Here is a 26,314-nt window from a genome sequence, read left to right on the forward strand (position 1 = left end):
ACAATTTATTTAATTAGTTTCTTAGTAAAAACACACAATATTTTTTTAAAATAATAACAATAAAACTCTTCATAAAAACAAAGAATGCACAAACTTTCAAATAACTATGGCCATTACCATGTTTGAAATATCACCTTACAGTAAATGTAAGAAATTAAAAAATTAAAACCTTTAAAAGAAAAATGGACCCATAGAGCTCCTACTCCTGCACAAGGGTTGGCTAAAACAGGCGCAGAACAGATGTAAGATATTTTGCGTGAGCTTGAAGGGAAGAGTCTGAAAGCATGAGTGGCATCGCACATGTGAGAGAGCTGTCAATGGAACCAACCTAGCTGCAAGGCTGGGCCAGTGTACTCCGAAAAAAGAAGGCGACAAAGTTGTCTGCTGGGAGAGAAAAACAACACACGTTTAAGGAACAGTGCTTCTATGCAGAATTTACTCAAGACATTTCATGACATGAGATGTCTATCGGAAAAAATCATCTTACTCCAAAAATGCAAAAACAACAATAAATTTGCGTGTGGTATACATGGCACGAAATACGCAGCGCTATGCACTTCTACAGCATCGCAGACGGAATGCTTTCTGGGCGTGTCGTAGCTGAGGTGTAGCACGTCGAGGGGAGATTTCATAGGCAGAGCAAAGGAGATGAGGTGGAAACACAAGCCACTTTGACACACTCTGTTGCTACTCTTTATGCAGCATTAAGCTGTAACCCAGTCATGAAAAAAAAAGCGACTTCTCCTTTAAGACACAGGGCAGTGCTGTACGGCACATAGGCGAAATGTGCCCTGAAGACGGAAGGCTTTGCCAGGTCTGACCTGAAGGGGCACCTGTGAGTATTTCTGTATGACAGGGCGCAAAGCACTGTCATGGGGGATCCCTGGTGGTCTAGTGGTCAGGATTTGGCGCTCTCACCGCCACGGCCCGGGTTCGATTCCTGGTCAGGGAAGTCCGGGGGTCTTTCTGGGCTTCTTTTTTTTTTTTTGTCTCTCCCTGCACTTCCCATTGTGACCCTTACGGCCAGCTTCTGACTTCCGGGACCTGAACGAGGCCCTCACAGCATTCCCAGTGCAGTCGCGCCCTCAGCTACCTTCTCACCCTTCTGTTTTTCACTCCTGGCCAATATAATGAGCAGCAGGGCATTTTCAAGTGAGCTGCACGACAGCACGGACATCCACTTGCATGGGAGAACACAGCGCATTCACCACGCAGGCCACGGGTCCTATCTGGCCTCTCACAAGAAGGCAGAGTGAGTCACGATCAAGTTTTATTGACGGCGTGACTCTTCATGTTCACGTCTCGGAGGGTGATGGGCTTCTAAGCGCCAAGAAGACAGCGCCCAGCGTGGGGCTCGAACCCACGACCCTGAGATTAAGAGTCTCATGCTCTACCGACTGAGCTAGCCGGGCCAACACACAGATGTCAGGGCTTCTGGACCGGCAACTTTCTGAACCGGTTCTTCTCTGCGAAGTGCCTTCTGACTCCGAACCCCATAAAGCACAGCTGTGCTCATGTACTCGCTGTCTCCGTGGCGCAATCGGTTAGCGCGCTCGGCTGTTAACCGAGAGGTTGGTGGTTCAAACCCACCCGGGGACGTGCTCTCTTTTTCCTCTCTGACTTGAAGCGGATGATCTCTCCATCAGTCTCCCTTTATGGTGCGTTGCATTATTTCTCTATTATCCTAGCATGCAATATCAGAGTTTTACCAGACTTGTTAGTCTCTTTGCTTTCTTTATAGTTTGCCTCTCAAAAAAAGAATATCGCTGTGAATCAACTAAAACAATTTTGCACTAAAATACTTTGTCTTTCTTCTTTCTTTGTCTCTGGGAAAAAACACTCTTGCGCCAAAACTGCTAAAACAACAACAAATTTGCGTGTGGTATACATGGCACAAAAAACGCAGCGCCATGCACTTCTACAGCATCGCAGACGGAATGCTTTCCGGGCGTGTCGTAGCTGGGGTGTAGCACGTCGAGGGGAGATTTCATAGCGCCGGATGGGTCCCCAGTAGCACCTTTTGGTGCACCGTGCTGGGGGGGAAGACTCTGGCACTCTTTCACGTTGCCAGCACTCACATCAAGCAAAGGGGACCAGCAAGGAACGCCATACTGGCAGCAAGAAGCACAGCCTGAACGGCACTCAGGAGAACCAGCGCAGGGGGCACCAGGATTTGAACCTAGGACCTCTTGATCTGCAGTCAAATGCTCTACCACTGAGCTATACCCCGGATATAGACGGAAGGCTTTGCCAGGTCTGACCTGAAGGGGCACCTGTGAGTATTTCTGTATGACAGGGCGCAAAGCAATGTCATGGGGGATCCCTGGTGGTCTAGTGGTCAGGATTTGGCGCTCTCACCGCCACGGCCCGGGCTCGATTCCCAGTCAGGGAAGTCCGGGGGTCTTTCTGGGCTTCTTTTTTTTTTTTTTTTTTTTTTTTTTTGTCTCTCCCTGCACTTCCCATTGTGACCCTTACAGCCAGCTTCTGACTTCCGGGACCTGAACGAGGCCCTCACAGCATTCCCAGTGCAGTCGCGCCCTCAGCTACCTTCTCACCCTTCTGTTTTTCACTCCTGGCCAATATAATGAGCAGCAGGGCATTTTCAAGTGAGCTGCACGACAGCACGGACATCCACTTGCATGGGAGAACACAGCGCATTCACCACGCAGGCCACGGGTCCTATCTGGCCTCTCACAAGAAGGCAGAGTGAGTCACGATCAAGTTTTATTGACGGCGTGACTCTTCATGTTCACGTCTCGGAGGGTGATGGGCTTCTAAGCGCCAAGAAGACAGCACCCAGCGTGGGGCTCGAACCCACGACCCTGAGATTAAGAGTCTCATGCTCTTCCGACTGAGCTAGCCGGGCCAACACACAGATGTCGGGGCCTCTGGACCGGCAACTTTCTGAACCGGTTCTTCTCTGCGAAGTGCCTTCTGACTCCGAACCCCATAAAGCACAGCTGTGCTCATGTACTCGCTGTCTCCGTGGCGCAATTGGTTAGCGCGCTCGGCTGTTAACCGAGAGGTTGGTGGTTCAAACCCACCCGGGGACGTGCTCTTTTTTTCCTCTCTGACTTGAAGCGGATGATCTCTCCATCAGTCTCCCTTTATGGTGCGTTGCATTATTTCTCTATTATCCTAGCATGCAATATCAGAGTTTTACCAGACTTGTTAGTCTCTTTGCTTTCTTTATAGTTTGCCTCTCAAAAAAAGAATATCGCTGTGAATCAACTAAAACAATTTTGCACTAAAATACTTTGTCTTTCTTCTTTCTTTGTCTCTGGGAAAAAACACTCTTGCGCCAAAACTGCTAAAACAACAACAAATTTGCGTGTGGTATACATGGCACAAAAAACGCAGCGCCATGCACTTCTACAGCATCGCAGACGGAATGCTTTCCGGGCGTGTCGTAGCTGGGGTGTAGCACGTCGAGGGGAGATTTCATAGCGCCGGATGGGTCCCCAGTAGCACCTTTTGGTGCACCGTGCTGGGGGGGAAGACTCTGGCACTCTTTCACGTTGCCAGCACTCACATCAAGCAAAGGGGACCAGCAAGGAACGCCATACTGGCAGCAAGAAGCACAGCCTGAACGGCACTCAGGAGAACCAGCGCAGGGGGCACCAGGATTTGAACCTAGGACCTCTTGATCTGCAGTCAAATGCTCTACCACTGAGCTATACCCCGGATATAGACGGAAGGCTTTGCCAGGTCTGACCTGAAGGGGCACCTGTGAGTATTTCTGTATGACAGGGCGCAAAGCACTGTCATGGGGGATCCCTGGTGGTCTAGTGGTCAGGATTTGGCGCTCTCACCGCCACGGCCCGGGCTCGATTCCCCGTCAGGGAAGTCCGGGGGTCTTTCTGGGCTTCTTTTTTTTTTTTTTTTTTTTTTTTTTTTGTCTCTCCCTGCACTTCCCATTGTGACCCTTACGGCCAGCTTCTGACTTCCGGGACCTGAACGAGGCCCTCACAGCATTCCCAGTGCAGTCGCGCCCTCAGCTACCTTCTCACCCTTCTGTTTTTCACTCCTGGCCAATATAATGAGCAGCAGGGCATTTTCAAGTGAGCTGCACGACAGCACGGACATCCACTTGCATGGGAGAACACAGCGCATTCACCACGCAGGCCACGGGTCCTATCTGGCCTCTCACAAGAAGGCAGAGTGAGTCACGATCAAGTTTTATTGACGGCGTGACTCTTCATGTTCACGTCTCGGAGGGTGATGGGCTTCTAAGCGCCAAGAAGACAGCGCCCAGCTCGAACCCACGACCCTGAGATTAAGAGTCTCATGCTCTACCGACTGAGCTAGCCAGGCCAACACACAGATGTCGGGGCCTCTGGACCGGCAACTTTCTGAACCGGTTCTTCTCTGCGAAGTTCCTTCTGACTCCGAACCCCATAAAGCAGAGCTGTGCTCATGTACTCGCTGTCTCCGTGGCGCAATCGGTTAGCGCGCTCGGCTGTTAACCGAGAGGTTGGTGGTTCAAACCCACCCGGGGACGTGCTCTCTTTTTCCTCTCTGACTTGAAGCGGATGATCTCTCCATCAGTCTCCCTTTATGGTGCGTTGCATTATTTCTCTATTATCCTAGCATGCAATATCAGAGTTTTACCAGACTTGTTAGTCTCTTTGCTTTCTTTATAGTTTGCCTCTCGAAAAAAGAATATCGCTGTGAATCAACTAAAACAATTTTGCACTAAAATACTTTGTCTTTCTTCTTTCTTTGTCTCTGGGAAAAACACTCTTGCGCCAAAACTGCTAAAACAACAACAAATTTGCGTGTGGTATACATGGCACAAAAACGCAGCGCCATGCACTTCTACAGCATCGCAGACGGAATGCTTTCCGGGCGTGTCGTAGCTGGGGTGTAGCACGTCGAGGGGAGATTTCATAGCGCCGGATGGGTCCCCAGTAGCACCTTTTGGTGCACCGTGCTGGGGGGGAAGACTCTGGCACTCTTTCACGTTGCCAGCACTCACATCAAGCAAAGGGGACCAGCAAGGAACGCCATACTGGCAGCAAGAAGCACAGCCTGAACGGCACTCAGGAGAACCAGCGCAGGGGGCACCAGGATTTGAACCTAGGACCTCTTGATCTGCAGTCAAATGCTCTACCACTGAGCTATACCCCGGATATAGACGGAAGGCTTTGCCAGGTCTGACCTGAAGGGGCACCTGTGAGTATTTCTGTATGATAGGGCGCAAAGCAATGTAATGGGGGATCCCTGGTGGTCTAGTGGTCAGGATTTGGCGCTCTCACCGCCACGGCCCGGGCTCGATTCCCCGTCAGGGAAGTCCGGGGGTCTTTCTGGGCTTCTTTTTTTTTTTTTTTTTTGTCTCTCCCTGCACTTCCCATTGTGACCCTTACGGCCAGCTTCTGACTTCCGGGACCTGAACGAGGCCCTCACAGCATTCCCAGTGCAGTCGCGCCCTCAGCTACCTTCTCACCCTTCTGTTTTTCACTCCTGGCCAATATAATGAGCAGCAGGGCATTTTCAAGTGAGCTGCACGACAGCACGGACATCCACTTGCATGGGAGAACACAGCGCATTCACCACGCAGGCCACGGGTCCTATCTGGCCTCTCACAAGAAGGCAGAGTGAGTCACGATCAAGTTTTATTGACGGCGTGACTCTTCATGTTCACGTCTCGGAGGGTGATGGGCTTCTAAGCGCCAAGAAGACAGCGCCCAGCTCGAACCCACAACCCTGAGATTAAGAGTCTCATGCTCTACCGACTGAGCTAGCCGGGCCAACACACAGATGTCGGGGCCTCTGGACCGGCAACTTTCTGAACCGGTTCTTCTCTGCGAAGTGCCTTCTGACTCCGAACCCCATAAAGCACAGCTGTGCTCATGTACTCGCTGTCTCCGTGGCGCAATCGGTTAGCGCGCTAGGCTGTTAACCGAGAGGTTGGTGGTTCAAACCCACCCGGGGACGTGCTCTCTTTTTCCTCTCTGACTTGAAGCGGATGATCTCTCCATCAGTCTCCCTTTATGGTGCGTTGCATTATTTCTCTATTATCCTAGCATGCAATATCAGAGTTTTACCAGACTTGTTAGTCTCTTTGCTTTTTTTATAGTTTGCCTCTCAAAAAAAGAATATCGCTGTGAATCAACTAAAACAATTTTGCACTAAAATACTTTGTCTTTCTTCTTTCTTTGTCTCTGGGAAAAAAACACTCTTGCGCCAAAACTGCTAAAACAACAACAAATTTGCGTGTGGTATACATGGCACAAAAAACGCAGCGCCATGCACTTCTACAGCATCGCAGACGGAATGCTTTCCGGGCGTGTCGTAGCTGGGGTGTAGCACGTCGAGGGGAGATTTCATAGCGCCGGATGGGTCCCCAGTAGCACCTTTTGGTGCACCGTGCTGGGGGGGAAGACTCTGGCACTCTTTCACGTTGCCAGCACTCACATCAAGCAAAGGGGACCAGCAAGGAATGCCATACTGGCAGCAAGAAGCACAGCCTGAACGGCACTCAGGAGAACCAGCGCAGGGGGCACCAGGATTTGAACCTAGGACCTCTTGATCAGCAGTCAAATGCTCTACCACTGAGCTATACCCCCCGCAGGCAGAGCAAAGGAGATGAGGTGGAAACACAAGCCACTTTGACACACTCTGTGGCTACTCTTTATGCAGCATTAAGCTGTAACCCAGTCATGAAAAAAAAAGCGACTTCTCCTTTAAGACACAGGGCAGTGCTGTACGGCACATAGGCGAAATGTGCCCTGAAGACGGAAGGCTTTGCCAGGTCTGACCTGAAGGGGCACCTGTGAGTATTTCTGTATGACAGGGCGCAAAGCACTGTCATGGGGGATCCCTGGTGGTCTAGTGGTCAGGATTTGGCGCTCTCACCGCCACGGCCCCGGTTCGATTCCCGGTCAGGGAAGTCCGGGGGTCTTTCTGGGCTTCTTTTTTTTTTTTTTTTTTTGTCTCTCCCTGCACTTCCCATTGTGACCCTTACGGCCAGCTTCTGACTTCCGGGACCTGAACGAGGCCCTCACAGCATTCCCAGTGCAGTCGCGCCCTCAGCTACCATCTCACCCTTCTGTTTTTCACTCCTGGCTAATATAATGAGCAGCAGGGCATTTTCAAGTGAGCTGCACGATAGCACGGACATCCACTTGCATGGGAGAACACAGCGCATTCACCACGCAGGCCACTGGTCCTATCTGGCCTCTAACAAGAAGGCAGAGTGAGTCACGATCAAGTTTTATTGACGGCGTGACTCTTCATGTTCACGTCTCGGAGGGCGATGGGCTTCTAAGCGCCAAGCGTGGGGCTCGAACCCACGACCCTGAGATTAAGAGTCTCATGCTCTACCGACTGAGCTAGCCGGGCCAACACACAGATGTCGGGGCTTCTGGACCGGCAACTTTCTGAACCGGTTCTTCTCTGCGAAGTGCCTTCTGACTCCGAACCCCATAAAGCACAGCTGTGCTCATGTACTCGCTGTCTCCGTGGCGCAATCGGTTAGCGCGCTCGGCTGTTAACCGAGAGGTTGGTGGTTCAAACCCACCCGGGGACGTGCTCTCTTTTTCCTCTCTGACTTGAAGCGGATGATCTCTCCATCAGTCTCCCTTTATGGTGCGTTGCACTATTTCTCTATTATCCTAGCATGCAATATCAGAGTTTTACCAGACTTGTTAGTCTCTTTGCTTTCTTTATAGTTTGCCTCTCGAAAAAAGAATATCGCTGTGAATCAACTAAAACAATTTTGCACTAAAATACTTTGTCTTTCTTCTTTCTTTGTCTCTGGGAAAAACACTCTTGCGCCAAAACTGCTAAAACAACAACAAATTTGCGTGTGGTATACATGGCACAAAAAACGCAGCGCCATGCACTTCTACAGCATCGCAGACGGAATGCTTTCCGGGCGTGTCGTAGCTGGGGTGTAGCACGTCGAGGGGAGATTTCATAGCGCCGGATGGGTCCCCAGTAGCACCTTTTGGTGCACCGTGCTGGGGGGGAAGACTCTGGCACTCTTTCACGTTGCCAGCACTCACATCAAGCAAAGGGGACCAGCAAGGAACGCCATACTGGCAGCAAGAAGAACAGCCTGAACGGCACTCAGGAGAACCAGCGCAGGGGGCACCAGGATTTGAACCTAGGACCTCTTGATCTGCAGTCAAATGCTCTACCACTGAGCTATACCCCCCGCAGGCAGAGCAAAGGAGATGAGGTGGAAACACAAGCCACTTTGACACACTCTGTGGCTACTCTTTATGCAGCATTAAGCTGTAACCCAGTCATGAAAAAAAAAGCGACTTCTCCTTTAAGACACAGGGCAGTGCTGTACGGCACATAGGCGAAATGTGCCCTGAAGACGGAAGGCTTTGCCAGGTCTGACCTGAAGGGGCACCTGTGAGTATTTCTGTATGACAGGGCGCAAAGCACTGTCATGGGGGATCCCTGGTGGTCTAGTGGTCAGGATTTGACGCTCTCACCGCCACGGCCCGGGTTCGATTCCCGGTCAGGGAAGTCCGGGGGTCTTTCTGGGCTTCTTTTTTTTTTTTTTTTTTGTCTCTCCCTGCACTTCCCATTGTGACCCTTACGGCCAGCTTCTGACTTCCGGGACCTGAACGAGGCCCTCACAGCATTCCCAGTGCAGTCGCGCCCTCAGCTACCTTCTCACCCTTCTGTTTTTCACTCCTGGCTAATATAATGAGCAGCAGGGCATTTTCAAGTGAGCTGCACGATAGCACGGACATCCACTTGCATGGGAGAACACAGCGCATTCACCACGCAGGCCACTGGTCCTATCTGGCCTCTAACAAGAAGGCAGAGTGAGTCACGATCAAGTTTTATTGACGGCGTGACTCTTCATGTTCACGTCTCGGAGGGCGATGGGCTTCTAAGCGCCAAGAAGACAGCGCCCAGCGTGGGGCTCGAACCCACGACCCTGAGATTAAGAGTCTCATGCTCTACCGACTGAGCTAGCCGGGCCAACACACAGATGTCGGGGCCTCTGGACCGGCAACTTTCTGAACCGGTTCTTCTCTGCGAAGTGCCTTCTGACTCCGAACCCCATAAAGCACAGCTGTGCTCATGTACTCGCTGTCTCCGTGGCGCAATCGGTTAGCGCGCTCGGCTGTTAACCGAGAGGTTGGTGGTTCAAACCCACCCGGGGACGTGCTCTCTTTTTCCTCTCTGACTTGAAGCGGATGATCTCTCCATCAGTCTCCCTTTATGGTGCGTTGCATTATTTCTCTATTATCCTAGCATGCAATATCAGAGTTTTACCAGACTTGTTAGTCTCTTTGCTTTCTTTATAGTTTGCCTCTCGAAAAAAGAATATCGCTGTGAATCAACTAAAACAATTTTGCACTAAAATACTTTGTCTTTCTTCTTTCTTTGTCTCTGGGAAAAAACACTCTTGCGCCAAAACTGCTAAAACAACAACAAATTTGCGTGTGGTATACATGGCACAAAAAACGCAGCGCCATGCACTTCTACAGCATCGCAGACGGAATGCTTTCCGGGCTTGTCGTAGCTGGGGTGTAGCACGTCGAGGGGAGATTTCATAGCGCCGGATGGGTCCCCAGTAGCACCTTTTGGTGCACCGTGCTGGGGGGGAAGACTCTAGCACTCTTTCACGTTGCCAGCACTCACATCAAGCAAAGGGGACCAGCAAGGAACGCCATACTGGCAGCAAGAAGCACAGCCTGAATGGCACTCAGGAGAACCAGCGCAGGGGGCACCAGGATTTGAACCTAGGACCTCTTGATCTGCAGTCAAATGCTCTACCACTGAGCTATACCCCCGCAGGCAGAGCAAAGGAGATGAGGTGGAAACACAAGCCACTTTGACACACTCTGTGGCTACTCTTTATGCAGCATTAAGCTGTAACCCAGCCATGAAAAAAAAAGCGACTTCTCCTTTAAGACACAGGGCAGTGCTGTACGGCACATAGGCGAAATGTGCCCTGAAGACGGAAGGCTTTGCCAGGTCTGACCTGAAGGGGCACCTGTGAGTATTTCTGTATGACAGGGCGCAAAGCACTGTCATGGGGGATCCCTGGTGGTCTAGTGGTCAGGATTTGGTGCTCTCACCGCCATGGCCCGGGTTCGATTCCTGGTCAGGGAAGTCCAGGGGTCTTTCTGGGCTTCTTTTTTTTTTTTTTTTTTTTTGTCTCTCCCTGCACTTCCCATTGTGACCCTTACGGCCAGCTTCTGACTTCCGGGACCAGAACGAGGACCTCACAGCATTCCCAGTGCAGTCGCGCCCTCAGCTACCTTCTCACCCTTCTGTTTTTCACTCCTGGCCAATATAATGAGCAGCAGGGCATTTTCAAGTGAGCTGCACGACAGCACGGACATCCACTTGCATGGGAGAACACAGCGCATTCACCACGCAGGCCACGGGTCCTATCTGGCCTCTCACAAGAAGGCAGAGTGAGTCACGATCAAGTTTTATTGACGGCGTGACTCTTCATGTTCACGTCTCGGAGGGTGATGGGCTTCTAAGCGCCAAGAAGACAGCGCCCAGCGTGGGGCTCGAACCCACGACCCTGAGATTAAGAGTCTCATGCTCTACCGACTGAGCTAGCCGGGCCAACACACAGATGTCAGGGCTTCTGGACCGGCAACTTTCTGAACCGGTTCTTCTCTGCGAAGTGCCTTCTGACTCCGAACCCCATAAAGCACAGCTGTGCTCATGTACTCGCTGTCTCCGTGGCGCTATCGGTTAGCGCGCTCGGCTGTTAACCTAGAGGTTGGTGGTTCAAACCCACCCGGGGACGTGCTCTCTTTTTCCTCTCTGACTTGAAGCGGATGATCTCTCCATCAGTCTCCCTTTATGGTGCGTTGCATTATTTCTCTATTATCCTAGCATGCAATATCAGAGTTTTACCAGACTTGTTAGTCTCTTTGCTTTCTTTATAGTTTGCCTCTCGAAAAAAGAATATCGCTGTGAATCAACTAAAACAATTTTGCACTAAAATACTTTGTCTTTCTTCTTTCTTTGTCTCTGGGAAAAAACACTCTTGCGCCAAAACTGCTAAAACAACAACAAATTTGCGTGTGGTATACATGGCACAAAAAACGCAGCGCCATGCACTTCTACAGCATCGCAGACGGAATGCTTTCCGGGCGTGTCGTAGCTGGGGTGTAGCACGTCGAGGGGAGATTTCATAGCGCCGGATGGGTCCCCAGTAGCACCTTTTGGTGCACCGTGCTGGGGGGGAAGACTCTGGCACTCTTTCACGTTGCCAGCACTCACATCAAGCATAGGGGAACGCCATACTGGCAGCAAGAAGCACAGCCTGAATGGCACTCAGGAGAGCCAGCGCAGGGGGCACCAGGATTTGAAACTAGGACCTCTTGATCTGCAGTCAAATGCTCTACCACTGAGCTATACCCCCGCAGGCAGAGCAAAGGAGATGAGGTGGAAACACAAGCCACTTTGACACACTCTGTGGCTACTCTTTATGCAGCATTAAGCTGTAACCCAGTCATGAAAAAAAAAGCGACTTCTCCTTTAAGACACAGGGCAGTGCTGTACGGCACATAGGCGAAATGTGCCCTGAAGACGGAAGGCTTTGCCAGGTCTGACCTGAAGGGGCACCTGTGAGTATTTCTGTATGACAGGGCGCAAAGCACTGTCATGGGGGATCCCTGGTGGTCTAGTGGTCAGGATTTGGCGCTCTCACCGCCACGGCCCGGGTTCGATTCCTGGTCAGGGAAGTCCGGGGGTCTTTCTGGGCTTCTTTTTTTTTTTTTTTCTTTTGTCTCTCCCTGCACTTCCCATTGTGACCCTTACGGCCAGCTTCTGACTTCCGGGACCTGAACGAGGCCCTCACAGCATTCCCAGTGCAGTCGCGCCCTCAGCTACCTTCTCACCCTTCTGTTTTTCACTCCTGGCCAATATAATGAGCAGCAGGGCATTTTCAAGTGAGCTGCACGACAGCACGGACATCCACTTGCATGGGAGAACACAGCGCATTCACCACGCAGGCCACGGGTCCTATCTGGCCTCTCACAAGAAGGCAGAGTGAGTCACGATCAAGTTTTATTGACGGCGTGACTCTTCATGTTCACGTCTCGGAGGGTGATGGGCTTCTAAGCGCCAAGAAGACAGCGCCCAGCGTTGGGCTCGAACCCACGACCCTGAGATTAAGAGTCTCATGCTCTACCGACTGAGCTAGCCGGGCCAACACACAGATGTCAGGGCTTCTGGACCGGCAACTTTCTGAACCGGTTCTTCTCTGCGAAGTGCCTTCTGACTCCGAACCCCATAAAGCACAGCTGTGCTCATGTACTCGCTGTCTCCGTGGCGCAATCGGTTAGCGCGCTCGGCTGTTAACCGAGAGGTTGGTGGTTCAAACCCACCCGGGGACGTGCTCTCTTTTTCCTCTCTGACTTGAAGCGGATGATCTCTCCATCAGTCTCCCTTTATGGTGCGTTGCATTATTTCTCTATTATCCTAGCATGCAATATCAGAGTTTTACCAGACTTGTTAGTCTCTTTGCTTTCTTTATAGTTTGCCTCTCGAAAAAAGAATATCGCTGTGAATCAACTAAAACAATTTTGCACTAAAATACTTTGTCTTTCTTCTTTCTTTGTCTCTGGGAAAAAACACTCTTGCGCCAAAACTGCTAAAACAACAACAAATTTGCGTGTGGTATACATGGCACAAAAAACGCAGCGCCATGCACTTCTACAGCATCGCAGACGGAATGCTTTCCGGGCGTGTCGTAGCTGGGGTGTAGCACGTCGAGGGGAGATTTCATAGCGCCGGATGGGTCCCCAGTAGCACCTTTTGGTGCACCGTGCTGGGGGGGAAGACTCTGGCACTCTTTCACGTTGCCAGCACTCACATAAAGCAAAGGGGACCAGCAAGGAACGCCATACTGGCAGCAAGAAGCACAGCCTGAATGGCACTCAGGAGAACCAGCGCAGCGGGCACCAGGATTTGAACCTAGGACCTCTGGATCTGCAGTCAAATGCTCTACCACTGAGCTATACCCCCGCAGGCAGAGCAAAAGAGATGAGGTGGAAACACAAGCCACTTTGACACACTCTGTGGCTACTCTTTATGCAGCATTAAGCTGTAACCCAGTCATGAAAAAAAAAGCGACTTCTCCTTTAAGACACAGGGCAGTGCTGTACGGCACATAGGCGAAATGTGCCCTGAAGACGGAAGGCTTTGCCAGGTCTGACCTGAAGGGGCACCTGTGAGTATTTCTGTATGACAGGGCGCAAAGCACTGTCATGGGGGATCCCTGGTGGTCTAGTGGTCAGGATTTGGCGCTCTCACCGCCACGGCCCGGGTTCGATTCCCGGTCAGGGAAGTCCGGGGGTCTTTCTGGGCTTCTTTTTTTTTTTTTTTGTCTCTCCCTGCACTTCCCATTGTGACCCTTACAGCCAGCTTCTGACTTCCGGGACCTGAACGAGGCCCTCACAGCATTCCCAGTGCAGTCGCGCCCTCAGCTACCTTCTCACCCTTCTGTTTTTCACTCCTGGCCAATATAATGAGCAGCAGGGCATTTTCAAGTGAGCTGCACGACAGCCAGCACGGACATCCACTTGCATGGGAGAACACAGCGCATTCACCACGCAGGCCACGGGTCCTATCTGGCCTCTCACAAGAAGGCAGAGTGAGTCACGATCAAGTTTTATTGACGGCGTGACTCTTCATGTTCACGTCTCGGAGGGCGATGGGCTTCTAAGCGCCAAGAAGACAGCGCCCAGCGTGGGGCTCGAACCCACGACCCTGAGATTAAGAGTCTCATGCTCTACCGACTGAGCTAGCCGGGCCAACAAACAGATGTCGGGGCTTCTGGACCGGCAACTTTCTGAACCGGTTCTTCTCTGCGAAGTGCCTTCTGACTCCGAACCCCATAAAGCACAGCTGTGCTCATGTACTCGCTGTCTCCGTGGCGCAATCGGTTAGCGCGCTAGGCTGTTAACCGAGAGGTTGGTGGTTCAAACCCACCCGGGGACGTGCTCTCTTTTTCCTCTCTGACTTGAAGCGGATGATCTCTCCATCAGTCTCCCTTTATGGTGCGTTGCACTATTTCTCTATTATCCTAGCATGCAATATCAGAGTTTTACCAGACTTGTTAGTCTCTTTGCTTTCTTTATAGTTTGCCTCTCAAAAAAAGAATATCGCTGTGAATCAACTAAAACAATTTTGCACTAAAATACTTTGTCTTTCTTCTTTCTTTGTCTCTGGGAAAAAACACTCTTGCGCCAAAACTGCTAAAACAACAACAAATTTGCGTGTGGTATACATGGCACAAAAAACGCAGCGCCATGCACTTCTACAGCATCGCAGACGGAATGCTTTCCGGGCGTGTCGTAGCTGGGGTGTAGCACATCGAGGGGAGATTTCATAGCGCCGGATGGGTCCCCAGTAGCACCTTTTGGTGCACCGTGCTGGGGGGGAAGACTCTGGCACTCTTTCACGTTGCCAGCACTCACATCAAGCAAAGGGGACCAGCAAGGAACGCCATACTGGCAGCAAGAAGCACAGCCTGAATGGCACTCAGGAGAACCAGCGCAGGGGGCACCAGGATTTGAACCTAGGACCTCTTGATCTGCAGTCAAATGCTCTACCACTGAGCTATACCCCCCGCAGGCAGAGCAAAGGAGATGAGGTGGAAACACAAGCCACTTTGACACACTCTGTGGCTACTCTTTATGCAGCATTAAGCTGTAACCCAGTCATGAAAAAAAAAGCGACTTCTCCTTTAAGACACAGGGCAGTGCTGTACGGCACATAGGCGAAATGTGCCCTGAAGACGGAAGGCTTTGCCAGGTCTGACCTGAAGGGGCACCTGTGAGTATTTCTGTATGACAGGGCGCAAAGCACTGTCATGGGGGATCCCTGGTGGTCTAGTGGTCAGGATTTGGCGCTCTCACCGCCACGGCCCGGGTTCGATTCCCGGTCAGGAAAGTCCGGGGGTCTTTCTGGGCTTCTTTTTTTTTTTTTTTTTTTGTCTCTCCCTGCACTTCCCATTGTGACCCTTACGGCCAGCTTCTGACTTCCAGGACCTGAACGAGGCCCTCACAGCATTCCCAGTGCAGTCGCGCCCTCAGCTACCTTCTCACCCTTCTGTTTTTCACTCCTGGCCAATATAATGAGCAGCAGGGCATTTTCAAGTGAGCTGCACGACAGCACGGACATCCACTTGCATGGGAGAACACAGCGCATTCACCACGCAGGCCACGGGTCCTATCTGGCCTCTCACAAGAAGGCAGAGTGAGTCACGATCAAGTTTTATTGACGGCGTGACTCTTCATGTTCACGTCTCGGAGGGTGATGGGCTTCTAAGCGCCAAGAAGACAGCGCCCAGCGTGGGGCTCGAACCCACGACCCTGAGATTAAGAGTCTCATGCTCTACCGACTGAGCTAGCCGGGCCAACACACAGATGTCAGGGCTTCTGGACCGGCAACTTTCTGAACCGGTTCTTCTCTGCGAAGTGCCTTCTGACTCCGAACCCCATAAAGCACAGCTGTGCTCATGTACTCGCTGTCTCCGTGGCGCAATCGGTTAGCGCGCTCGGCTGTTAACCGAGAGGTTGGTGGTTCAAACCCACCCGGGGACGTGCTCTCTTTTTCCTCTCTGACTTGAAGCGGATGATCTCTCCATCAGTCTCCCTTTATGGTGCGTTGCATTATTTCTCTATTATCCTAGCATGCAATATCAGAGTTTTACCAGACTTGTTAGTCTCTTTGCTTTCTTTATAGTTTGCCTCTCGAAAAAAGAATATCGCTGTGAATCAACTAAAACAATTTTGCACTAAAATACTTTGTCTTTCTTCTTTCTTTGTCTCTGGGAAAAAACACTCTTGCGCCAAAACTGCTAAAACAACAACAAATTTGCGTGTGGTATACATGGCACAAAAAACGCAGCGCCATGCACTTCTACAGCATCGCAGATGGAATGCTTTCCGGGCGTGTCGTAGCTGGGGTGTAGCACGTCGAGGGGAGATTTCATAGCGCCGGATGGGTCCCCAGTAGCACCTTTTGGTGCACCGTGCTGGGGGGGAAGACTCTGGCACTCTTTCACGTTGCCAGCACTCACATCAAGCAAAGGGGACCAGCAAGGAACGCCATACTGGCAGCAAGAAGCACAGCCTGAACGGCACTCAGGAGAACCAGCGCAGCGGGCACCAGGATTTGAACCTAGGACCTCTTGATCTGCAGTCAAATGCTCTACCACTGAGCTATACCCCCCGCAGGCAGAGCAAAGGAGATGAGGTGGAAACACAAGCCACTTTGACACACTCTGTGGCTACTCTTTATGCAGCATTAAGCTGTAACCCAGTCATGAAAAAAAAAGCGACTTCTCCTTTAAGACACAGGGCAGTGCTGTACGGCACATAGGCGAAATGTGCCCTGAAGACGGAAGGCTTTGCCAGGTCTGACCTGAAGGGGCACCTGTGAGTTATTCTGTATGACAGGGCGCAAAGCACTGTCATGGGGGATCCCTGGTGGTCTAGTGGTCAGGATTTGGCGCTCTCACCGCCACGGCCCGGGTTCGATTCCCGGTCAGGGAAGTCCAGGGGTCTTTCTGGGCTTCTTTTTTTTTTTTTTTGTCTCTCCCTGCACTTCCCATTGTGACCCTTACGGCCAGCTTCTGACTTCCGGGACCTGAACGAGGCCCTCACAGCATTCCCAGTGCAGTCGCGCCCTCAGCTACCTTCTCACCCTTCTGTTTTTCACTCCTGGCCAATATAATGAGCAGCAGGGCATTTTCAAGTGAGCTGCACGACAGCCAGCACGGACATCCACTTGCATGGGAGAACACAGCGCATTCACCACGCAGGCCACGGGTCCTATCTGGCCTCTCACAAGAAGGCAGAGTGAGTCACGATCAAATTTTATTGACGGCGTGACTCTTCATGTTCACGTCTCGGAGGGCGATGGGCTTCTAAGCGCCAAGAAGACAGCGCCCAGCGTGGGGCTCGAACCCACGACCCTGAGATTAAGAGTCTCATGCTCTACCGACTGAGCTAGCCAGGCCAACACACAGATGTCGGGGCTTCTGGACCGGCAACTTTCTGAACCGGTTCTTCTCTGCGAAGTGCCTTCTGACTCCGAACCCCATAAAGCACAGCTGTGCTCATGTACTCGCTGTCTCCGTGGCGCAATCGGTTAGCGCGCTCGGCTGTTAACCGAGAGGTTGGTGGTTCAAACCCACCCTGGGACGTGCTCTCTTTTTCCTCTCTGACTTGAAGCGGATGATCTCTCCATCAGTCTCCCTTTATGGTGCGTTGCACTATTTCTCTATTATCCTAGCATGCAATATCAGAGTTTTACCAGACTTGTTAGTCTCTTTGCTTTCTTTATAGTTTGCCTCTCAAAAAAAGAATATCGCTGTGAATCAACTAAAACAATTTTGCACTAAAATACTTTGTCTTTCTTCTTTCTTTGTCTCTGGGAAAAAACACTCTTGCGCCAAAACTGCTAAAACAACAACAAATTTGCGTGTGGTATACATGGCACAAAAAATGCAGCGCCATGCACTTCTACAGCATCGCAGACGGAATGCTTTCCGGGCGTGTCGTAGCTGGGGTGTAGCACGTCGAGGGGAGATTTCATAGCGCCGGATGGGTCCCCAGTAGCACCTTTTGGTGCACCGTGCTGGGGGGGAAGACTCTGGCACTCTTTCACGTTGCCAGCACTCACATCAAGCAAAGGGGACCAGCAAGGAACGCCATACTGGCAGCAAGAAGCACAGCCTGAACGGCACTCAGGAGAACCAGCGCAGGGGGCACCAGGATTTGAACCTACGACCTCTTGATCTGCAGTCAAATGCTCTACCACTGAGCTATACCCCCCGCAGGCAGAGCAAAGGAGATGAGGTGGAAACACAAGCCACTTTGACACACTCTGTGGCTACTCTTTATGCAGCATTAAGCTGTAACCCAGTCATGAAAAAAAAAGCGACTTCTCCTTTAAGACACAGGGCAGTGCTGTACGGCACATAGGCGAAATGTTCCCTGAAGACGGAAGGCTTTGCCAGGTCTGACCTGAAGGGGCACCTGTGAGTATTTCTGTATGACAGGGCGCAAAGCACTGTCATGGGGGATCCCTGGTGGTCTAGTGGTCAGGATTTGGCGCTCTCACCGCCACGGCCCGGGTTCGATTCCCGGTCAGGGAAGTCCGGGGGTCTTTCTGGGCTTCTTTTTTTTTTTTTTTGTCTCTCCCTGCACTTCCCATTGTGACCCTTACGGCCAGCTTCTGACTTCCGGGACCTGAACGAGGCCCTCACAGCATTCCCAGTGCAGTCGCGCCCTCAGCTACCTTCTCACCCTTCTGTTTTTCACTCCTGGCCAATATAATGAGCAGCAGGGCATTTTCAAGTGAGCTGCACGACAGCACAGACATCCACTTGCATGGGAGAACACAGCGCATTCATCACGCAGGCCACGGGTCCTATCTGGCCTCTCACAAGAAGGCAGAGTGAGTCACGATCAAGTTTTATTGACGGCGTGACTCTTCATGTTCACGTCTCGGAGGGTGATGGGCTTCTAAGCGCCAAGAAGACAGCACCCAGCATTGGGCTCGAACCCACAACCCTGAGATTAAGAGTCTCATGCTCTACCGACTGAGCTAGCCGGGCCAACACACAGATGTCAGGGCTTCTGGACCGGCAACTTTCTGAACCGGTTCTTCTCTGCGAAGTGCCTTCTGACTCCGAACCCCATAAAGCACAGCTGTGCTCATGTACTCACTGTCTCCGTGGCGCAATCGGTTAGCGCGCTCGGCTGTTAACCGAGAGGTTGGTGGTTCAAACCCACCCTGGGACGTGCTCTCTTTTTCCTCTCTGACTTGAAGCGGATGATCTCTCCATCAGTCTCCCTTTATGGTGCGTTGCACTATTTCTCTATTATCCTAGCATGCAATATCAGAGTTTTACCAGACTTGTTAGTCTCTTTGCTTTCTTTATAGTTTGCCTCTCAAAAAAAGAATATCGCTGTGAATCAACTAAAACAATTTTGCACTAAAATACTTTGTCTTTCTTCTTTCTTTGTCTCTGGGAAAAAACACTCTTGCGCCAAAACTGCTAAAACAACAACAAATTTGCGTGTGGTATACATGGCACAAAAAATGCAGCGCCATGCACTTCTACAGCATCGCAGACGGAATGCTTTCCGGGCGTGTCGTAGCTGGGGTGTAGCACGTCGAGGGGAGATTTCATAGCGCCGGATGGGTCCCCAGTAGCACCTTTTGGTGCACCGTGCTGGGGGGGAAGACTCTGGCACTCTTTCACGTTGCCAGCACTCACATCAAGCAAAGGGGACCAGCAAGGAACGCCATACTGGCAGCAAGAAGCACAGCCTGAACGGCACTCAGGAGAACCAGCGCAGGGGGCACCAGGATTTGAACCTACGACCTCTTGATCTGCAGTCAAATGCTCTACCACTGAGCTATACCCCCCGCAGGCAGAGCAAAGGAGATGAGGTGGAAACACAAGCCACTTTGACACACTCTGTGGCTACTCTTTATGCAGCATTAAGCTGTAACCCAGTCATGAAAAAAAAAGCGACTTCTCCTTTAAGACACAGGGCAGTGCTGTACGGCACATAGGCGAAATGTGCCCTGAAGACGGAAGGCTTTGCCAGGTCTGACCTGAAGGGGCACCTGTGAGTATTTCTGTATGACAGGGCGCAAAGCACTGTCATGGGGGATCCCTGGTGGTCTAGTGGTCAGGATTTGGCGCTCTCACCGCCACGGCCCGGGTTCGATTCCCGGTCAGGGAAGTCCGGGGGTCTTTCTGGGCTTCTTTTTTTTTTTTTTTGTCTCTCCCTGCACTTCCCATTGTGACCCTTACGGCCAGCTTCTGACTTCCGGGACCTGAACGAGGCCCTCACAGCATTCCCAGTGCAGTCGCGCCCTCAGCTACCTTCTCACCCTTCTGTTTTTCACTCCTGGCCAATATAATGAGCAGCAGGGCATTTTCAAGTGAGCTGCACGACAGCACGGACATCCACTTGCATGGGAGAACACAGCGCATTCATCACGCAGGCCACGGGTCCTATCTGGCCTCTCACAAGAAGGCAGAGTGAGTCACGATCAAGTTTTATTGACGGCGTGACTCTTCATGTTCACGTCTCGGAGGGTGATGGGCTTCTAAGCGCCAAGAAGACAGCACCCAGCATTGGGCTCGAACCCACGACCCTGAGATTAAGAGTCTCATGCTCTACCGACTGAGCTAGCCGGGCCAACACACAGATGTCAGGGCTTCTGGACCGGCAACTTTCTGAACCGGTTCTTCTCTGCGAAGTGCCTTCTGACTCCGAACCCCATAAAGCACAGCTGTGCTCATGTACTCACTGTCTCCGTGGCGCAATCGGTTAGCGCGCTCGGCTGTTAACCGAGAGGTTGGTGGTTCAAACCCACCCTGGGACGTGCTCTCTTTTTCCTCTCTGACTTGAAGCGGATGATCTCTCCATCAGTCTCCCTTTATGGTGCGTTGCACTATTTCTCTATTATCCTAGCATGCAATATCAGAGTTTTACCAGACTTGTTAGTCTCTTTGCTTTCTTTATAGTTTGCCTCTCAAAAAAAGAATATCGCTGTGAATCAACTAAAACAATTTTGCACTAAAATACTTTGTCTTTCTTCTTTCTTTGTCTCTGGGAAAAAACACTCTTGCGCCAAAACTGCTAAAACAACAACAAATTTGCGTGTGGTATACATGGCACAAAAAACGCAGCGCCATGCACTTCTACAGCATCGCAGACGGAATGCTTTCCGGGCGTGTCGTAGCTGGGGTGTAGCACGTCGAGGGGAGATTTCATAGCGCCGGATGGGTCCCCAGTAGCACCTTTTGGTGCACCGTGCTGGGGGGGAAGACTCTGGCACTCTTTCACGTTGCCAGCACTCACATCAAGCAAAGGGGACCAGCAAGGAACGCCATACTGGCAGCAAGAAGCACAGCCTGAATGGCACTCAGGAGAACCAGCGCAGCGGGCACCAGGATTTGAACCTAGGACCTCTTGATCTGCAGTCAAATGCTCTACCACTGAGCTATACCCCCGCAGGCAGAGCAAAGGAGATGAGGTGGAAACACAAGCCACTTTGACACACTCTGTGGCTACTCTTTATGCAGCATTAAGCTGTAACCCAGTCATGAAAAAAAAAGCGACTTCTCCTTTAAGACACAGGGCAGTGCTGTACGGCACATAGGCGAAATGTGCCCTGAAGACGGAAGGCTTTGCCAGGTCTGACCTGAAGGGGCACCTGTGAGTATTTCTGTATGACAGGGCGCAAAGCACTGTCATGGGGGATCCCTGGTGGTCTAGTGGTCAGGATTTGGCGCTCTCACCGCCACGGCCCGGGTTCGATTCCCGGTCAGGGAAGTCCGGGGGTCTTTCTGGGCTTCTTTTTTTTTTTTTTTTTTTTTGTCTCTCCCTGCACTTCCCATTGTGACCCTTACAGCCAGCTTCTGACTTCCGGGACCTGAACGAGGCCCTCACAGCATTCCCAGTGCAGTCGCGCCCTCAGCTACCTTCTCACCCTTCTGTTTTTCACTCCTGGCCAATATAATGAGCAGCAGGGCATTTTTAAGTGAGCTGCACGACAGCCAGCACGGACATCCACTTGCATGGGAGAACACAGCGCATTCACCACGCAGGCCACGGGTCCTATCTGGCCTCTCACAAGAAGGCAGAGTGAGTCACGATCAAGTTTTATTGACGGCGTGACTCTTCATGTTCACGTCTCGGAGGGCGATGGGCTTCTAAGCGCCAAGAAGACAGCGCCCAGCGTGGGGCTCGAACCCACGACCCTGAGATTAAGAGTCTCATGCTCTACCGACTGAGCTAGCCAGGCCAACACACAGATGTCGGGGCTTCTGGACCGGCAACTTTCTGAACCGGTTCTTCTCTGCGAAGTGCCTTCTGACTCCGAACCCCATAAAGCACAGCTGTGCTCATGTACTCGCTGTCTCCTTGGCGCAATCGGTTAGCGCGCTCGGCTGTTAACCGAGAGGTTGGTGGTTCAAACCCACCCGGGGACGTGCTCTCTTTTTCCTCTCTGACTTGAAGCGGATGATCTCTCCATCAGTCTCCCTTTATGGTGCGTTGCACTATTTCTCTATTATCCTAGCATGCAATATCAGAGTTTTACCAGACTTGTTAGTCTCTTTGCTTTCTTTATAGTTTGCCTCTCAAAAAAAGAATATCGCTGTGAATCAACTAAAACAATTTTGCACTAAAATACTTTGTCTTTCTTCTTTCTTTGTCTCTGGGAAAAAACACTCTTGCGCCAAAACTGCTAAAACAACAACAAATTTGCGTGTGGTATACATGGCACAAAAAACGCAGCGCCATGCACTTCTACAGCATCGCAGACGGAATGCTTTCCGGGCGTGTCGTAGCTGGGGTGTAGCACGTCGAGGGGAGATTTCATAGCTCCGGATGGGTCCCCAGTAGCACCTTTTGGTGCACCGTGCTGGGGGGGAAGACTCTGGCACTCTTTCACGTTGCCAGCACTCACATCAAGCAAAGGGGACCAGCAAGGAACGCCATACTGGCAGCAAGAAGCACAGCCTGAATGGCACTCAGGAGAACCAGCGCAGGGGGCACCAGGATTTGAACCTAGGACCTCTTGATCTGCAGTCAAATGCTCTACCACTGAGCTATACCCCCCGCAGGCAGAGCAAAGGAGATGAGGTGGAAACACAAGCCACTTTGACACACTCTGTGGCTACTCTTTATGCAGCATTAAGCTGTAACCCAGTCATGAAAAAAAAAGCGACTTCTCCTTTAAGACACAGGGCAGTGCTGTACGGCACATAGGCGAAATGTGCCCTGAAGACGGAAGGCTTTGCCAGGTCTGACCTGAAGGGGCACCTGTGAGTATTTCTGTATGACAGGGCGCAAAGCACTGTCATGGGGGATCCCTGGTGGTCTAGTGGTCAGGATTTGGCACTCTCACCGCCACGGCCCGGGTTCAATTCCCGGTCAGGGAAGTCCGGGGGTCTTTCTGGGCTTCTTTTTTTTTTTTTTTTTTTGTCTCTCCCTGCACTTCCCATTGTGACCCTTACGGCCAGCTTCTGACTTCCGGGACCTGAACGAGGCCCTCACAGCATTCCCAGTGCAGTCGCGCCCTCAGCTACCTTCTCACCCTTCTGTTTTTCACTCCTGGCCAATATAATGAGCAGCAGGGCATTTTCAAGTGAGCTGCACGACAGCCAGCACGGACATCCACTTGCATGGGAGAACACAGCGCATTCACCACGCAGGCCACGGGTCCTATCTGGCCTCTCACAAGAAGGCAGAGTGAGTCACGATCAAGTTTTATTGACGGCGTGACTCTTCATGTTCACGTCTCGGAGGGCGATGGGCTTCTAAGCGCCAAGAAGACAGCGCCCAGCGTGGGGCTCGAACCCACGACCCTGAGATTAAGAGTCTCATGCTCTACCGACTGAGCTAGCCGGGCCAACACACAGATGTCGGGGCTTCTGGACCGGCAACTTTCTGAACCGTTTCTTCTCTGCGAAGTGCCTTCTGACTCCGAACCCCATAAAGCACAGCTGTGCTCATGTACTCGCTGTCTCCGTGGCGCAATCGGTTAGCGCGCTCGGCTGTTAACCGAGAGGTTGGTGGTTCAAACCCACCCGGGGACGTGCTCTCTTTTTCCTCTCTGACTTGAAGCGGATGATCTCTCCATCAGTCTCCCTTTATGGTGCGTTGCACTATTTCTCTATTATCCTAGCATGCAATATCAGAGTTTTACCAGACTTGTTAGTCTCTTTGCTTTCTTTATAGTTTGCCTCTCGAAAAAAGAATATCGCTGTGAATCAACTAAAACAATTTTGCACTAAAATACTTTGTCTTTCTTCTTTCTTTGTCTCTGGGAAAAAACACTCTTGCGCCAAAACTGCTAAAACAACAACAAATTTGCGTGTGGTATACATGGCACAAAAAACGCAGCGCCATGCACTTCTACAGCATCGCAGACGGAATGCTTTCCGGGCGTGTCGTAGCTGGGGTGTAGCACGTCGAGGGGAGATTTCATAGCGCCGGATGGGTCCCCAGTAGCACCTTTTGGTGCACCGTGCTGGGGGGGAAGACTCTGGCACTCTTTCACATTGCCAGCACTCACATCAAGCAAAGGGGACCAGCAAGGAACGCCATACTGGCAGCAAGAAGCACAGCCTGAACGGCACTCAGGAGAACCAGCGCAGGGGGCACCAGGATTTGAACCTAGGACCTCTTGATCTGCAGTCAAATGCCCTACCACTGAGCTATACCCCCCGCAGGCAGAGCAAAGGAGATGAGGTGGAAACACAAGCCACTTTGACACACTCTGTGGCTACTCTTTATGCAGCATTAAGCTGTAACCCAGTCATGAAAAAAAAAGCGACTTCTCCTTTAAGACACAGGGCAGTGCTGTACGGCACATAGGCGAAATGTGCCCTGAAGACGGAAGGCTTTGCCAGGTCTGACCTGAAGGGGCACCTGTGAGTATTTCTGTATGACAGGGCGCAAAGCACTGTCATGGGGGATCCCTGGTGGTCTAGTGGTCAGGATTTGGTGCTCTCACCGCCACGGCCCGGGTTCGATTCCCGGTCAGGGAAGTCCGGGGGTCTTTCTGGGCTTCTTTTTTTTTTTTTTTTTTTTTTTTTGATCTCTCCCTGCACTTCCCATTGTGACCCTTACGGCCAGCTTCTGACTTCCGGGACCTGAACGAGGCCCTCACAGCATTCCCAGTGCAGTCGCGCCCTCAGCTACCTTCTCACCCTTCTGTTTTTCACTCCTGGCCAATATAATGAGCAGCAGGGCATTTTCAAGTGAGCTGCACGACAGCACGGACATCCACTTGCATGGGAGAACACAGCGCATTCACCACGCAGGCCACGGGTCCTATCTGGCCTCTCACAAGAAGGCAGAGTGAGTCACGATCAAGTTTTATTGACGGCGTGACTCTTCATGTTCACGTCTCGTAGGGCGATGGGCTTCTAAGCGCCAAGAAGACAGCGCCCAGCGTGGGGCTCGAACCCACGACCCTGAGATTAAGAGTCTCATGCTCTACCGACTGAGCTAGCCGGGCCAACACACAGATGTCGGGGCTTCTGGACCGGCAACTTTCTGAACCGGTTCTTCTCTGCGAAGTGCCTTCTGACTCCGAACCCCATAAAGCACAGCTGTGCTCATGTACTCGCTGTCTCCGTGGCGCAATCGGTTAGCGCGCTCGGCTGTTAACCGAGAGGTTGGTGGTTCAAACCCACCCGGGGACGTGCTCTCTTTTTCCTCTCTGACTTGAAGCGGATGATCTCTCCATCAGTCTCCCTTTATGGTGCGTTGCACTATTTCTCTATTATCCTAGCATGCAATATCAGAGTTTTACCAGACTTGTTAGTCTCTTTGCTTTCTTTATAGTTTGCCTCTCAAAAAAAGAATATCGCTGTGAATCAACTAAAACAATTTTGCACTAAAATACTTTGTCTTTCTTCTTTCTTTGTCTCTGGGAAAAAACACTCTTGCGCCAAAACTGCTAAAACAACAACAAATTTGCGTGTGGTATACATGGCACAAAAAACGCAGCGCCATGCACTTCTACAGCATCGCAGACGGAATGCTTTCCGGGCGTGTCGTAGCTGGGGTGTAGCACGTCGAGGGGAGATTTCATAGCGCCGGATGGGTCCCCAGTAGCACCTTTTGGTGCACCGTGCTGGGGGGGAAGACTCTGGCACTCTTTCACGTTGCCAGCACTCACATCAAGCAAAGGTGACCAGCAAGGAACGCCATACTGGCAGCAAGAAGCACAGCCTGAATGGCACTCAGGAGAACCAGCGCAGGGGGCACCAGGATTTAAACCTAGGACCTCTTGATCTGCAGTCAAATGCTCTACCACTGAGCTATACCCCCCGCAGGCAGAGCAAAGGAGATGAGGTGGAAACACAAGCCACTTTGACACACTCTGTGGCTACTCTTTATGCAGCATTAAGCTGTAACCCAGTCATGAAAAAAAAAGCGACTTCTCCTTTAAGACACAGGGCAGTGCTGTACGGCACATAGGCGAAATGTGCCCTGAAGACGGAAGGCTTTGCCAGGTCTGACCTGAAGGGGCACCTGTGAGTATTTCTGTATGACAGGGCGCAAAGCACTGCCATGGGGGATCCCTGGTGGTCTAGTGGTCAGGATTTGGCGCTCTCACCGCCACGGCCCGGGTTCGATTCCCGGTCAGGGAAGTCCGGGGGTCTTTCTGGGCTTCTTTTTTTTTTTTTTTTTTTTTTGTCTCTCCCTGCACTTCCCATTGTGACCCTTACGGCCAGCTTCTGACTTCCGGGACCTGAACGAGGCCCTCACAGCATTCCCAGTGCAGTCGCGCCCTCAGCTACCTTCTC

General features: G+C 51.5%; 51 non-coding genes across 51 annotated transcripts; 23 read left to right on the forward strand and 28 right to left on the reverse strand.

Moving 5' to 3' along the window:
- Window positions 1-1,339: 1,339 nt before the first annotated feature.
- On the reverse strand, window positions 1,340-1,412 carry trnak-cuu (transfer RNA lysine (anticodon CUU)). The gene has a single exon. It is a non-coding gene; the product is annotated as a tRNA-Lys (tRNA).
- A 113-nt stretch (window positions 1,413-1,525) lies between these two features.
- Window positions 1,526-1,599, forward strand: trnan-guu (transfer RNA asparagine (anticodon GUU)). Its single transcript has one exon. It is a non-coding gene; the product is annotated as a tRNA-Asn (tRNA).
- Window positions 1,600-2,158: 559 nt separating this feature from the next.
- On the reverse strand, window positions 2,159-2,230 carry trnac-gca (transfer RNA cysteine (anticodon GCA)). The gene has a single exon. It is a non-coding gene; the product is annotated as a tRNA-Cys (tRNA).
- A 563-nt stretch (window positions 2,231-2,793) lies between these two features.
- On the reverse strand, window positions 2,794-2,866 carry trnak-cuu (transfer RNA lysine (anticodon CUU)). The gene has a single exon. It is a non-coding gene; the product is annotated as a tRNA-Lys (tRNA).
- Window positions 2,867-2,979: 113 nt separating this feature from the next.
- On the forward strand, window positions 2,980-3,053 carry trnan-guu (transfer RNA asparagine (anticodon GUU)). Its single transcript has one exon. It is a non-coding gene; the product is annotated as a tRNA-Asn (tRNA).
- Window positions 3,054-3,612: 559 nt separating this feature from the next.
- On the reverse strand, window positions 3,613-3,684 carry trnac-gca (transfer RNA cysteine (anticodon GCA)). Its single transcript has one exon. It is a non-coding gene; the product is annotated as a tRNA-Cys (tRNA).
- Window positions 3,685-4,427: 743 nt separating this feature from the next.
- On the forward strand, window positions 4,428-4,501 carry trnan-guu (transfer RNA asparagine (anticodon GUU)). Its single transcript has one exon. It is a non-coding gene; the product is annotated as a tRNA-Asn (tRNA).
- Window positions 4,502-5,058: 557 nt separating this feature from the next.
- Window positions 5,059-5,130, reverse strand: trnac-gca (transfer RNA cysteine (anticodon GCA)). Its single transcript has one exon. It is a non-coding gene; the product is annotated as a tRNA-Cys (tRNA).
- A 733-nt stretch (window positions 5,131-5,863) lies between these two features.
- Window positions 5,864-5,937, forward strand: trnan-guu (transfer RNA asparagine (anticodon GUU)). Its single transcript has one exon. It is a non-coding gene; the product is annotated as a tRNA-Asn (tRNA).
- Window positions 5,938-6,497: 560 nt separating this feature from the next.
- Window positions 6,498-6,569, reverse strand: trnas-gcu (transfer RNA serine (anticodon GCU)). Its single transcript has one exon. It is a non-coding gene; the product is annotated as a tRNA-Ser (tRNA).
- A 702-nt stretch (window positions 6,570-7,271) lies between these two features.
- trnak-cuu (transfer RNA lysine (anticodon CUU)) lies at window positions 7,272-7,344 on the reverse strand. Its single transcript has one exon. It is a non-coding gene; the product is annotated as a tRNA-Lys (tRNA).
- Window positions 7,345-7,457: 113 nt separating this feature from the next.
- trnan-guu (transfer RNA asparagine (anticodon GUU)) lies at window positions 7,458-7,531 on the forward strand. Its single transcript has one exon. It is a non-coding gene; the product is annotated as a tRNA-Asn (tRNA).
- A 558-nt stretch (window positions 7,532-8,089) lies between these two features.
- On the reverse strand, window positions 8,090-8,161 carry trnac-gca (transfer RNA cysteine (anticodon GCA)). Its single transcript has one exon. It is a non-coding gene; the product is annotated as a tRNA-Cys (tRNA).
- Window positions 8,162-8,876: 715 nt separating this feature from the next.
- On the reverse strand, window positions 8,877-8,949 carry trnak-cuu (transfer RNA lysine (anticodon CUU)). Its single transcript has one exon. It is a non-coding gene; the product is annotated as a tRNA-Lys (tRNA).
- A 113-nt stretch (window positions 8,950-9,062) lies between these two features.
- On the forward strand, window positions 9,063-9,136 carry trnan-guu (transfer RNA asparagine (anticodon GUU)). Its single transcript has one exon. It is a non-coding gene; the product is annotated as a tRNA-Asn (tRNA).
- Window positions 9,137-9,695: 559 nt separating this feature from the next.
- On the reverse strand, window positions 9,696-9,767 carry trnac-gca (transfer RNA cysteine (anticodon GCA)). Its single transcript has one exon. It is a non-coding gene; the product is annotated as a tRNA-Cys (tRNA).
- Window positions 9,768-10,484: 717 nt separating this feature from the next.
- On the reverse strand, window positions 10,485-10,557 carry trnak-cuu (transfer RNA lysine (anticodon CUU)). The gene has a single exon. It is a non-coding gene; the product is annotated as a tRNA-Lys (tRNA).
- A 113-nt stretch (window positions 10,558-10,670) lies between these two features.
- On the forward strand, window positions 10,671-10,744 carry trnan-guu (transfer RNA asparagine (anticodon GUU)). Its single transcript has one exon. It is a non-coding gene; the product is annotated as a tRNA-Asn (tRNA).
- Window positions 10,745-11,293: 549 nt separating this feature from the next.
- trnac-gca (transfer RNA cysteine (anticodon GCA)) lies at window positions 11,294-11,365 on the reverse strand. Its single transcript has one exon. It is a non-coding gene; the product is annotated as a tRNA-Cys (tRNA).
- A 716-nt stretch (window positions 11,366-12,081) lies between these two features.
- On the reverse strand, window positions 12,082-12,154 carry trnak-cuu (transfer RNA lysine (anticodon CUU)). Its single transcript has one exon. It is a non-coding gene; the product is annotated as a tRNA-Lys (tRNA).
- Window positions 12,155-12,267: 113 nt separating this feature from the next.
- On the forward strand, window positions 12,268-12,341 carry trnan-guu (transfer RNA asparagine (anticodon GUU)). The gene has a single exon. It is a non-coding gene; the product is annotated as a tRNA-Asn (tRNA).
- A 559-nt stretch (window positions 12,342-12,900) lies between these two features.
- Window positions 12,901-12,974, reverse strand: trnac-gca (transfer RNA cysteine (anticodon GCA)). Its single transcript has one exon. It is a non-coding gene; the product is annotated as a tRNA-Cys (tRNA).
- A 248-nt stretch (window positions 12,975-13,222) lies between these two features.
- Window positions 13,223-13,294, forward strand: trnae-cuc (transfer RNA glutamic acid (anticodon CUC)). The gene has a single exon. It is a non-coding gene; the product is annotated as a tRNA-Glu (tRNA).
- Window positions 13,295-13,687: 393 nt separating this feature from the next.
- On the reverse strand, window positions 13,688-13,760 carry trnak-cuu (transfer RNA lysine (anticodon CUU)). The gene has a single exon. It is a non-coding gene; the product is annotated as a tRNA-Lys (tRNA).
- Window positions 13,761-13,873: 113 nt separating this feature from the next.
- On the forward strand, window positions 13,874-13,947 carry trnan-guu (transfer RNA asparagine (anticodon GUU)). The gene has a single exon. It is a non-coding gene; the product is annotated as a tRNA-Asn (tRNA).
- Window positions 13,948-14,506: 559 nt separating this feature from the next.
- trnac-gca (transfer RNA cysteine (anticodon GCA)) lies at window positions 14,507-14,578 on the reverse strand. Its single transcript has one exon. It is a non-coding gene; the product is annotated as a tRNA-Cys (tRNA).
- Window positions 14,579-15,294: 716 nt separating this feature from the next.
- trnak-cuu (transfer RNA lysine (anticodon CUU)) lies at window positions 15,295-15,367 on the reverse strand. Its single transcript has one exon. It is a non-coding gene; the product is annotated as a tRNA-Lys (tRNA).
- Window positions 15,368-15,480: 113 nt separating this feature from the next.
- trnan-guu (transfer RNA asparagine (anticodon GUU)) lies at window positions 15,481-15,554 on the forward strand. The gene has a single exon. It is a non-coding gene; the product is annotated as a tRNA-Asn (tRNA).
- A 559-nt stretch (window positions 15,555-16,113) lies between these two features.
- trnac-gca (transfer RNA cysteine (anticodon GCA)) lies at window positions 16,114-16,185 on the reverse strand. The gene has a single exon. It is a non-coding gene; the product is annotated as a tRNA-Cys (tRNA).
- Window positions 16,186-16,436: 251 nt separating this feature from the next.
- Window positions 16,437-16,508, forward strand: trnae-cuc (transfer RNA glutamic acid (anticodon CUC)). The gene has a single exon. It is a non-coding gene; the product is annotated as a tRNA-Glu (tRNA).
- A 393-nt stretch (window positions 16,509-16,901) lies between these two features.
- trnak-cuu (transfer RNA lysine (anticodon CUU)) lies at window positions 16,902-16,974 on the reverse strand. The gene has a single exon. It is a non-coding gene; the product is annotated as a tRNA-Lys (tRNA).
- Window positions 16,975-17,087: 113 nt separating this feature from the next.
- trnan-guu (transfer RNA asparagine (anticodon GUU)) lies at window positions 17,088-17,161 on the forward strand. The gene has a single exon. It is a non-coding gene; the product is annotated as a tRNA-Asn (tRNA).
- A 559-nt stretch (window positions 17,162-17,720) lies between these two features.
- trnac-gca (transfer RNA cysteine (anticodon GCA)) lies at window positions 17,721-17,792 on the reverse strand. Its single transcript has one exon. It is a non-coding gene; the product is annotated as a tRNA-Cys (tRNA).
- Window positions 17,793-18,043: 251 nt separating this feature from the next.
- Window positions 18,044-18,115, forward strand: trnae-cuc (transfer RNA glutamic acid (anticodon CUC)). Its single transcript has one exon. It is a non-coding gene; the product is annotated as a tRNA-Glu (tRNA).
- A 575-nt stretch (window positions 18,116-18,690) lies between these two features.
- On the forward strand, window positions 18,691-18,764 carry trnan-guu (transfer RNA asparagine (anticodon GUU)). Its single transcript has one exon. It is a non-coding gene; the product is annotated as a tRNA-Asn (tRNA).
- Window positions 18,765-19,323: 559 nt separating this feature from the next.
- trnac-gca (transfer RNA cysteine (anticodon GCA)) lies at window positions 19,324-19,395 on the reverse strand. The gene has a single exon. It is a non-coding gene; the product is annotated as a tRNA-Cys (tRNA).
- A 251-nt stretch (window positions 19,396-19,646) lies between these two features.
- trnae-cuc (transfer RNA glutamic acid (anticodon CUC)) lies at window positions 19,647-19,718 on the forward strand. Its single transcript has one exon. It is a non-coding gene; the product is annotated as a tRNA-Glu (tRNA).
- Window positions 19,719-20,293: 575 nt separating this feature from the next.
- Window positions 20,294-20,367, forward strand: trnan-guu (transfer RNA asparagine (anticodon GUU)). The gene has a single exon. It is a non-coding gene; the product is annotated as a tRNA-Asn (tRNA).
- A 559-nt stretch (window positions 20,368-20,926) lies between these two features.
- On the reverse strand, window positions 20,927-21,000 carry trnac-gca (transfer RNA cysteine (anticodon GCA)). The gene has a single exon. It is a non-coding gene; the product is annotated as a tRNA-Cys (tRNA).
- A 248-nt stretch (window positions 21,001-21,248) lies between these two features.
- Window positions 21,249-21,320, forward strand: trnae-cuc (transfer RNA glutamic acid (anticodon CUC)). The gene has a single exon. It is a non-coding gene; the product is annotated as a tRNA-Glu (tRNA).
- A 399-nt stretch (window positions 21,321-21,719) lies between these two features.
- trnak-cuu (transfer RNA lysine (anticodon CUU)) lies at window positions 21,720-21,792 on the reverse strand. The gene has a single exon. It is a non-coding gene; the product is annotated as a tRNA-Lys (tRNA).
- A 113-nt stretch (window positions 21,793-21,905) lies between these two features.
- Window positions 21,906-21,979, forward strand: trnan-guu (transfer RNA asparagine (anticodon GUU)). The gene has a single exon. It is a non-coding gene; the product is annotated as a tRNA-Asn (tRNA).
- Window positions 21,980-22,538: 559 nt separating this feature from the next.
- On the reverse strand, window positions 22,539-22,610 carry trnac-gca (transfer RNA cysteine (anticodon GCA)). Its single transcript has one exon. It is a non-coding gene; the product is annotated as a tRNA-Cys (tRNA).
- A 720-nt stretch (window positions 22,611-23,330) lies between these two features.
- Window positions 23,331-23,403, reverse strand: trnak-cuu (transfer RNA lysine (anticodon CUU)). Its single transcript has one exon. It is a non-coding gene; the product is annotated as a tRNA-Lys (tRNA).
- Window positions 23,404-23,516: 113 nt separating this feature from the next.
- Window positions 23,517-23,590, forward strand: trnan-guu (transfer RNA asparagine (anticodon GUU)). The gene has a single exon. It is a non-coding gene; the product is annotated as a tRNA-Asn (tRNA).
- A 559-nt stretch (window positions 23,591-24,149) lies between these two features.
- trnac-gca (transfer RNA cysteine (anticodon GCA)) lies at window positions 24,150-24,221 on the reverse strand. Its single transcript has one exon. It is a non-coding gene; the product is annotated as a tRNA-Cys (tRNA).
- A 251-nt stretch (window positions 24,222-24,472) lies between these two features.
- Window positions 24,473-24,544, forward strand: trnae-cuc (transfer RNA glutamic acid (anticodon CUC)). The gene has a single exon. It is a non-coding gene; the product is annotated as a tRNA-Glu (tRNA).
- A 400-nt stretch (window positions 24,545-24,944) lies between these two features.
- On the reverse strand, window positions 24,945-25,017 carry trnak-cuu (transfer RNA lysine (anticodon CUU)). Its single transcript has one exon. It is a non-coding gene; the product is annotated as a tRNA-Lys (tRNA).
- Window positions 25,018-25,130: 113 nt separating this feature from the next.
- Window positions 25,131-25,204, forward strand: trnan-guu (transfer RNA asparagine (anticodon GUU)). Its single transcript has one exon. It is a non-coding gene; the product is annotated as a tRNA-Asn (tRNA).
- Window positions 25,205-25,763: 559 nt separating this feature from the next.
- On the reverse strand, window positions 25,764-25,835 carry trnac-gca (transfer RNA cysteine (anticodon GCA)). The gene has a single exon. It is a non-coding gene; the product is annotated as a tRNA-Cys (tRNA).
- Window positions 25,836-26,086: 251 nt separating this feature from the next.
- Window positions 26,087-26,158, forward strand: trnae-cuc (transfer RNA glutamic acid (anticodon CUC)). The gene has a single exon. It is a non-coding gene; the product is annotated as a tRNA-Glu (tRNA).
- Window positions 26,159-26,314: the final 156 nt, after the last annotated feature.

This window comes from Brienomyrus brachyistius, chromosome 18 (genome assembly GCF_023856365.1).
Source record: "Brienomyrus brachyistius isolate T26 chromosome 18, BBRACH_0.4, whole genome shotgun sequence".
Taxonomy (NCBI): Eukaryota; Metazoa; Chordata; class Actinopteri; order Osteoglossiformes; family Mormyridae; genus Brienomyrus; species Brienomyrus brachyistius.